This window comes from Sphaeramia orbicularis, chromosome 16 (genome assembly GCF_902148855.1).
Source record: "Sphaeramia orbicularis chromosome 16, fSphaOr1.1, whole genome shotgun sequence".
Taxonomy (NCBI): domain Eukaryota; kingdom Metazoa; phylum Chordata; class Actinopteri; order Kurtiformes; family Apogonidae; genus Sphaeramia; species Sphaeramia orbicularis.
Genome location: NC_043972.1, coordinates 16,452,945 through 16,462,084, shown reverse-complemented (window position 1 = coordinate 16,462,084; position 9,140 = coordinate 16,452,945).

The window sequence follows — 9,140 nt, the reverse complement described above, 5'->3', positions numbered from 1 at the left end:
CCCAGTGTTATCGGTACTCAGTATCGGCAAGTACTCAAATGTAAGTACTTGTACTCGGTCTGAAAAAAAGTGGTATCGGTGCATCCCTAATTATAATAAATGGTGATAAATCAGTTAGCAAAGGTTATATGTAGAGAAAAATCCACTTGGAAGTCATCACAAATATAGAACTAGGACTTTAAACGTGGTCCTGTCATCATTGTCCTTTGACTTATAACTGTGTTTGTTGTTTCTCATGAATATCGCATATTTCTTCCTAATTATTAGGCACTAACTCATAATCACTACATGTGGTTGTTTTTTTCTATTGTGGCTGCAGTTGGGTTTTATTCATATTTGAACTTTGCTATTTTTTGGCACCACAGTTCCAATTATGCTGTGGTTTCTGCAATTGTTAGTCTTCACGAACCTTACCTGACATTTTAGCGGAGTCAAAAAAACAAAAACAAAACAAAAAAACAAACAGCCGACATGATTGTATGTTTTGAAGATGTGCCTTTATTACAGCTCGTTAAAGGCTTCATTAACAGACTTGATTGATCAACAGGATATCAACAGTGCAGAGGCGAGCTGCAGTCGGGGGACGCTTTGTCTACCTGCCATGTCCACATCACTGCGACACCCCCCCACTACACCCCCCCAAGTCATGATAATTAGCCATTTAATGGGATTTGGCATGTGAGTTTGTTATCTGGCCCCCCGACCCCAGCTGAGGCACCAAGATTAAAGTCCTGTCTGAGTGTACCTACGTGTGGAAAAGTCAACGTGATAATGGAGAGGCTGACACCTACACACTTCTACACAAAAGGACACAAACACCACAGGCTACACTGTAATGATCTACACAAAAACGAGTGTTTGTGCATGTGTGCGTTAGTATGTTCTCCTACTGTCCAGTGGGGCACACACAAACATCACATTTGATTTATTTTTCATGGATTGAGTATTAGGAACCTTATCTTTTTTTCTATTGTTTGGTCACCTTTAGGCAGGGAGGAGACAGCGACAGCAGAGGGAAGTGGAAAAGCAGAAGCCGACGCGTCACACTGGCATCGTTAGAGTAGAGTCGTCTTTCTTTTTTTTTTTTTTTTTTTTTTTTTTTTTTTTTGTGTTTGGCTGGAGCTTTGAACATTTTGAGCACATCATTAATAGTGTATGAACAGGTCAGGGGCTGTGTGTGTCAGCTGATATTAAAAAAAAAAAAAAAAAAGGCTAGGTCACTGTTTTTCAACCTTGGGGTCGGGACCCTACGTGGGGTCGCCTGGAATTCAAATGGGGTCACCTGAAATGTCTATTAATTGATAAAAAATTGAGAAAAACTTACTAATAAAAAATATGTTCTGACTTGAGAGAGAGGATGATGATGATAATGATGATGATGATGATGATGATGATGATGAAATTCTTTATTCAGTCATCACATAATAATACAACCAGTGTCAACAACAACACTTCAAACATTACAAACATTACCAACAGGTTAATGACTGAAAAGGCACATGCAGAAGCAAAATGCCTATATTAATGCCTGTCCTACAGAACAAATTCACCTACCCAACATCCAATATAGGAAAAAAAAAATAAAAAAACGAAAACAATGTATCCAAGCAAACAAACAAGCAAAACATAAAAAGGTGAAAATAAACCAGAAAAATAGATAACTTAACCACCAAATTAATGGTAATTTAATGTAGAATCAAAAATCAATTGTTTACCTATTACTTATTAGAGCTTAACAATTATATCCTTCAAAAATTGCCTTACTTACCTTTTTTTTTTTTTAAATATCAAAAATGGGCAACATATTCTTAAATTCATGCTGGCCTCATTCCATAGTTTAAATCCAACAACAGATATACATCTTCTTTTTGTCTCTCTTTCAGCTTTATGTACAACAAATTTACAAGCATCACACACTGCAAAAATCCAAATCTTACCAAGTGTATTTTTCTCATTTCTAGTCAAAATATCTCTAACACACTTAAAATAAGACAGAATCACCTAAAGAGTAACTTTTATGTGAGATTTAAGAACTGATTTTTAGATGACAGATCTTGAAAATCTTATTTCAAGAAATCTTACCAAGATAATTTTCACTTGTTCCATTGGCAGATTTTTTTTGTTGTTTTTTGCTTGAATTAAGCAAAAAAAAAAAAAAAAAAAAAAATCTTGAATTAAGCAAAAAAAATCTGTCACACACATACAGTAAAAATGTAATGAAGCAAGTTTGGAAGCACTTTGGGTCTATTGTAACAAAAAAAAAAAAAAAAATATATATATATATATATATATATATATATATATATATATATATATATATATATTAGAACTATTTTTCAAATAAAGCACATTTTTGTATTATTTTTATCTATATTATTTTTATAGAAAAATTTGCATGTAACATAGTCAAAAGGACACAAAAATTACACGCTACTATTTTTCAAAAATATCTTTTTATTCTCTCACAGGTACTTTTTGGGAATCAAAGTAAATATGCAAGGGAGAGTGTTTCACAAATATGGCCGCTGTTTCAAAATCGCTTGTGATTTATTTGTGTTTAAATGGGCAGGTTCTGCATGTAACACATGTGGACACGATGTGGACACAATGGGTTACACGTGAAACCTGGAATGAGACTGAGATTCATGAAAAACCTGCATGTCTGCATTGGAAAAACCACTAGGATCATCAAATTTAACACAGTGTCTTTATTTATGGCGCTATATAAGACCATTTCAAACCATGTGTTCCAGATCAAATGCACTGACACCTAGGTAGTTTTTCCTGTCCCAATGTTGCTCCTATTTTTGGCCTCAATATTTTATTAAAAAGTCATTCATTTTGGGATGGCTCAGAGCAAGAGTATATATATATATATATATATATATATATATATATATATATATATATATATATATATATATATATATATTTTTTTTTTTTTTTTTTTTTTTTTTTTTTTTTTTTTTGCATTTACCTGAGGTCATCATTAAGTACATCCTGGGGGGAAATATGTCTAAAATTCTCTTTTATTCTTTGGTCTAAAAAGTTGGAAAAGTGCCAGGTACCAAAATGAACCCAGTTTCATAGAAGCAGAAGCAGAGAAAGAAATGTAGAATACAGTATGTAGAGTCCAGTGCAAAACAGTGCTGTTAGGATGCAATTGTGTGCAGTAATGTGCAAATGAATCGCAGTCCCAGAGAAGTTGCATTGTCATTATTATTACCTCCACCAAGGAGGTTATGTTTTTGCCAGCGTTGGTTTGTCTGTCTGTCTGTCTGTCTGTCTGTCTGTCTGTCTGTGTGTAAAATAACTCAAAAAGCTATGGACGGATTTGGATGAAAATTTCAGGAAATGTTGATACTGGCACAAGGAACAAATGATTAAATTTTGGTGGTGATCGGTGGGGTGGGGGGGGCCACGGGGGCCCACTGATCGGCCTTGGCGGAGGTCTGCGTTTTCTCGTTATATTATAGGGTTATTTGGACATTACTGCAGATCTAGTAATTTTTGGGGGGGAAATACACTACCAGTCAAAAGTTTGGACTCATCTGTTTTTTTTTTTGTTTTTTTTTTGTTTTATTTTCATGACTATTTACATTGTAGATTCTCACTGAAGGCATCAAAACTATGAATGAACAGATATGGAATTATACAGTTTAAAAAAGTGTGACATAACTCAAAGCATCTTTACACTATATTGCCAAAAGTATTGGCTCACCCATCCAAATAATCAGAATCAGGTGTTCCAGTCACTTCCATGGCCACAGGTGTATAAAATCCAGCACCTAGGCATGTAGACTGCTTTTACAAACATTTGTGACAGAATGGGTCGCTCTCAGGAGCTCAGTGAATTCCAGTGTGGAACTGTGATAGGATGTCACCTGTGCAACAAATCCAGTGGTGAAATTTCCTGGCTCCTAAATATTCCACAGTCAACTGTCAGCTGTATTATAAGAAAGTGGAAGTGTTTGGGAACGACAGCAACTCAGCCACGAAGTGGTAGGCCACGTAAACTGACGGAGTGTGGTCAGCGGATGCTGAGGCGCATAGTGTGAAGAGGTCGCCAACTTTCTGCAGAGTCAATGGCTACAGACCTCCAAACTTCATGTGGCCTTCAGATTAGCTCCAGAACAGTGCGCAGAGAGCTTCATGGAATGGGTTTCCATGGCCGAGCAGCTGCATCCAAGCCATACATCACCAAGTGCAATGCAAAGCGCCGGATGCAGTGGTGTAAAGCACACCGCCACTGGACTGTAGAGCAGTGGAGGCGTCTTCTCTGGAGTGACGAACCGCGCTTCTCCATCTTGCAATCTGATGGACGGGTCTGGGTTCGGCGGTCGCCAGAAGAACAATACTTGTGGGAGCGCATTGTGCCAAGTGTAAAGTTTGGTGGAGGGGGGATTATGGTGTGGGGTTGTTTTTCAGGAGCTGGGCTTGGCCCCTTAGTTCCAGTGAAAGGAACTGGGAATGCTTCTGCATACCAAGACATTTTGGACAATTCCATGCTCCCAACTTTGTGGGAACAGTTTGGAGCTGGCCCCTTCCTCTTCCAACATGACTGTGCACCAGTGCACAAAGCAAGGTCCATAAAGACATGGATGACAGAGTCTGGTGTGGATGAACTGGACTGGCCTGCACAGAGTCCTGACCTCAACCCCATAGAACACCTTTGGGATGAATTAGAGCGGAGACTGAGAGCCAGGCCTTCTGTCCAACATCAGTGTGTGACCTCACAAATGCACTTCTGGAAGAATGGTCCAAAATTCCCATGAACACACTCCTAAACCTTGTGGACAGCCTTCCCAGAAGAGTTGAAGCTGTTAGAGCTGCAAAGGGTGGACCCACGTCATATTGAACCCCATTGACTAGGAATGGGATGGCACTGAAATTCATATGTGAGTCAAGGCAGGTGAGCAAATACTTCTGGCAATATAGTGTATATTTTAGATTCTTCAAAATAGCCACATTTTGCTTTTATTACTGCTTTGCACATAATTGGCATTCTCTCAATGAGCTTCATGAGGTAGTCACCTGAAATGTTTTACCGACAGTCTTGAAGGAGTTCGCAGTGATGCTGAGCACTGGTTGGCCATCCGCGGTCCATCTCATGTCATTTAAATGAGAAGGTGAGTCCAAACTTGTGACTGGTAGTGTATGTCTAAAATTCTCTATTATTCTTGGGTCTAAAAAAGCTGACAAAGTACCAGATACTACAATAAACCCAGTTTCGTTGCAAGACCCAAATACTTGCTTCGTCTCAAGATTAGACAAAAAAAAAAGGTGAGAAAGTGAGGAGTTGCAGTCAGTGAGAAAAGGTTAGGATTGAGTGGATCTAAATTGAAATTCCTGTATCTGAAGCAACTGTACTCCTGTTTTAGAAACACTCAAATGTTATCATAGAGGTTGGCGAGCACCTTCAGTGGTAAACAGCTCACATATGCAGGGATGGAGCTTTAATTCCAGGGTCACTGTGCTGCCAGAAACACACGAAGTTAACAGCCAAACTCAGAGTTCAAGCAGATAAGACCAGCAGGGCAAGGCACCGAGCACAAATGTGTTTAATGTAATCTTTGGCTGCATCTCCCTCTGCTTCCTCTACTCAGATCTGTGGTACCACCAAGGGAGAAGAGGGGAGGAGGAGGGGGGAGGGGGGGGGTCAGGGCAAGGAGGACGACCGCTCTAATATGATTGGCTGCCATTCTGCTGAGTCATAGCGTCTGTCTTTGACCGGAGTGTCTGGACGGAGGTCAGACGTTGGATTCGCAGTGACCTTCAAGTGGCTCGGTCTGTGCTGAGTGAGGTGGATTTACGAGGGAATTTTACAGCCGTGGAACCAGTTTACAGCGACGAAAAGATGCATTTAAGTCGACATGGTGATGTTCAAAGAGATTCGGATGACTTCATAGAAAACTATAAAAAACACAAGCAAAACATAACGCACCGGAACATCTGCAACAGCTGTGACTGACGAATAAAAAGTCTGCGTTTATGGATCATATATGAGTCCAAATCAGCAAAAATAGACAAAGAGAGAGGTGAATTCTACTTTGTTTACTCTTTGAATTCAGTGTATTTAATGTTTTATTTGGCCGGTTTCATCTTTCATCCATTCCTGCCTTTTAGACACTGCAACATATTCCAATGTGATGCGTTATTGTACTTGAAGTAATGATAGATTTTGCTGAAAAAGTGACTTTTTCTTTAGTTATCTCCATTTTGATACAATTATAACACAGGGTTACACAAAAAAATGTTTTTTGCAAGTTGTCTAGGTTTTTTCAACTGAATTAGGACCATTTTGCACCGCTAAATCCAAAAATGACATCTGTTTTTCTCAATCAGGTCAGGGTTTTTTTTTTGCTAATTTGATTTGGAAAAATTTGATCTTCTCACAAAATTGATGACATTTTTGTGACTTTATCAGTTGATTTTTTATATACAGGGTGGGGAAGCAAAATTTACAATATTTTGAGGCAGGGATTGAAAGACAGTGTATGACCAATTAGTTTATTGAAAGTCATGAGAATTTATTTGCCACAAGAAAATGTACATAATAGAAAATGTTTTTATTCTATGTGTCCTCCTTCTTTCTCAATAACTGCCTTCACACGCTTCCTGAAACTTGCGCAAGTGTTCCTCAAATATTTGGGTGACAACTTCTCCCACTCTTCTTTAATAGTATCTTCCAGACTTTCTCGTAATAGTTTTGCTCATAGTCATTCTCTTCTTTCCATTATAAACAGTCTTTATGGACACTCCAACTATTTTTGAAATCTCCTTTGGTGTGACGAGTGCATTCAGCGAATCACACACTCTTTGACGTTTGCTTTCCTGATTACTCATATGGGCAAAAGCTTTTGAAAAGGTATGGATAATAGTGTTAGGTATGATTATGACATCAATATATGTTTGGTTTCAAAACAATTGACGTAGTGCCTGCTGAGAAAAAAAACAACTAAATGTTCATTGTAAATTTTGCTTCCCCACCCTGTATATCTTTTTATTCTCTCACAGGTACATTTTGGGAATTAAAATAATTCTCCAAGGCAGAGTGTTTCACAAAAAAGACCGCTTTTGCAAAATCACTTGTGTTGAAATCGGCAGGTTCCGCATGTAACACCAGTGGACACGATGGGTTACACACTCAAATGAGACTAAGATTCATGAAAAACCCACATGTCTGAATTAGAAAAATGACTAGGATCATCAAATTTAACACAGTGTCTTTATTTATGTGTGTCTGTGTATTCACCACAGATGTAGCAGAATACGTCAGGCTTATTTTTGCAAGATCTTCTAGTCGAAGCCATTTCATTCACCTGTAATATTAAAAAAAACATTAATCATAAATTGGCAAAAGTAAAATCTTCAGAACTCATTTATTGCAAGAAATATGAAAGAATTTTGTATCATATGATGTGAAAATGCCCATAAATGTAAGTAAAAATGTTAAAAAGCCAATATGTAGCATAGTTGAGAAAGTTGACCTGACTGAGCAAAATTAATGTGATTTTTGGATTCAGCACACCAAAATGATCCTAAATCAGCTCAAAAAACTTAAACAACAAATTTGTTGTTGACCAGTGTAATAACCCTTGTATTTACTCTGAGCTTTAATGAACATCTACATCAGGAGTGTCAAAGTCATTCTAGTTCAGGGGCCACATTTACCCAAATATGATCTCAAGTGGGCCAGACCAGTAAAATAATAACAGTGAAAAATGTAAAATTACATTATGGTAATGTTTACATCTACAATGTTTCCTTAAAAATCTGAATAACATGAACAACTTGAAATATCTTAGGAAAAACAAGTGCAATTTTAACAATATTCTGCCTCAGTTTATCAGTTTATTATTTGCACTTGTGCATTTAAACAAACATTACAATTACAAATACACAAAACATATAGTACCAGGTATAATATTTGTAAAATTTCATTTACTTCTCTCAAGACATTTCAGGTTGTTCATATTTGTTCAGGTTATTCACATTTTTTGTAAAAGGATAGTTTGTTAATGTTAACATTTTCATGTAATTTTACTTTTTTTTTTCACTAAAACAAAGATAAAATTTGCAGTTGTCATTATTTATAGGTTATTATGATACTATTTTACTGATCCGACCCAAGTGAGATGTAATTGGTCTGTATGTGGAACTGAATTTAAATGATTTTTACACCATTGATTATTAATATCTTCAGTGTAATTTTTGCATTTCACTAATTCATCCTATGGGCCGGATTGGACCGTTTGGTGGACCGGATTTGACCCCAAACTGCATGTATGACACCAGTGATCTACATGATCAGTGAATTAAATGTAGATGCAAAAGTCTGAGGACAATACAATTACAAATGGAGATAAAGTGTTTAGGTAAGGTTAAATGTAGAGGATAAATGCATTTGGAAGTCACCACAAAAATAAAAATAAAATAAAATAAACAAGTGGTGCCAGGCACAACAAATCCCGCCCCTCGCATATCTTGTAACTAATTTTGGCATCGATCCAGTTGATGTCATCATGTCTATGTGTGTGCTGATGTAAGCATATTAACTACCTCTATATATGTGCCAAATTTGAAGTAAATTGAAACAAAATTGATGTTTTTATAGACATATGAAATTACGGCCATTATAAGTAAATGGGAGAAAAAAAAAAGATTTTAAAAATCCACAAAAATGTTTAATTTGACCTAATTTCCCCAAAATGTAATCACATCTATTTTGGGTCCCTGGCAATCTATAAACCCAATTTGGTATGAATTCAACCAATAGTTTTGCTGCTACAGACAATTGAAATTTTGCCCATTATAAGTAAATGGGGGAAAAAAAAAAAAAAAGAAATTCATAAAAAAATTTAAATTTTGACCTACTTTTCCCAAAATGTAATCACATCTATTCTTGTTCACTGGCAATCTATAAAAAAAATTTGGTATGAATTAAACTAATAGTTTTGCTGCTACAGACATTTGAAATTTCGTCCATTATAAGTAAATGGGGAAAAAAAAAAAACAGATTTCAGAAATTCATAAAAAATTGTAACTTTTATTTACTTTGCCCAAAATGTAATCAAATATATTCTGGGTCACTGGCAATCTATAAACCAAATTTGGTATGAATTCAACCAATAGTTTTG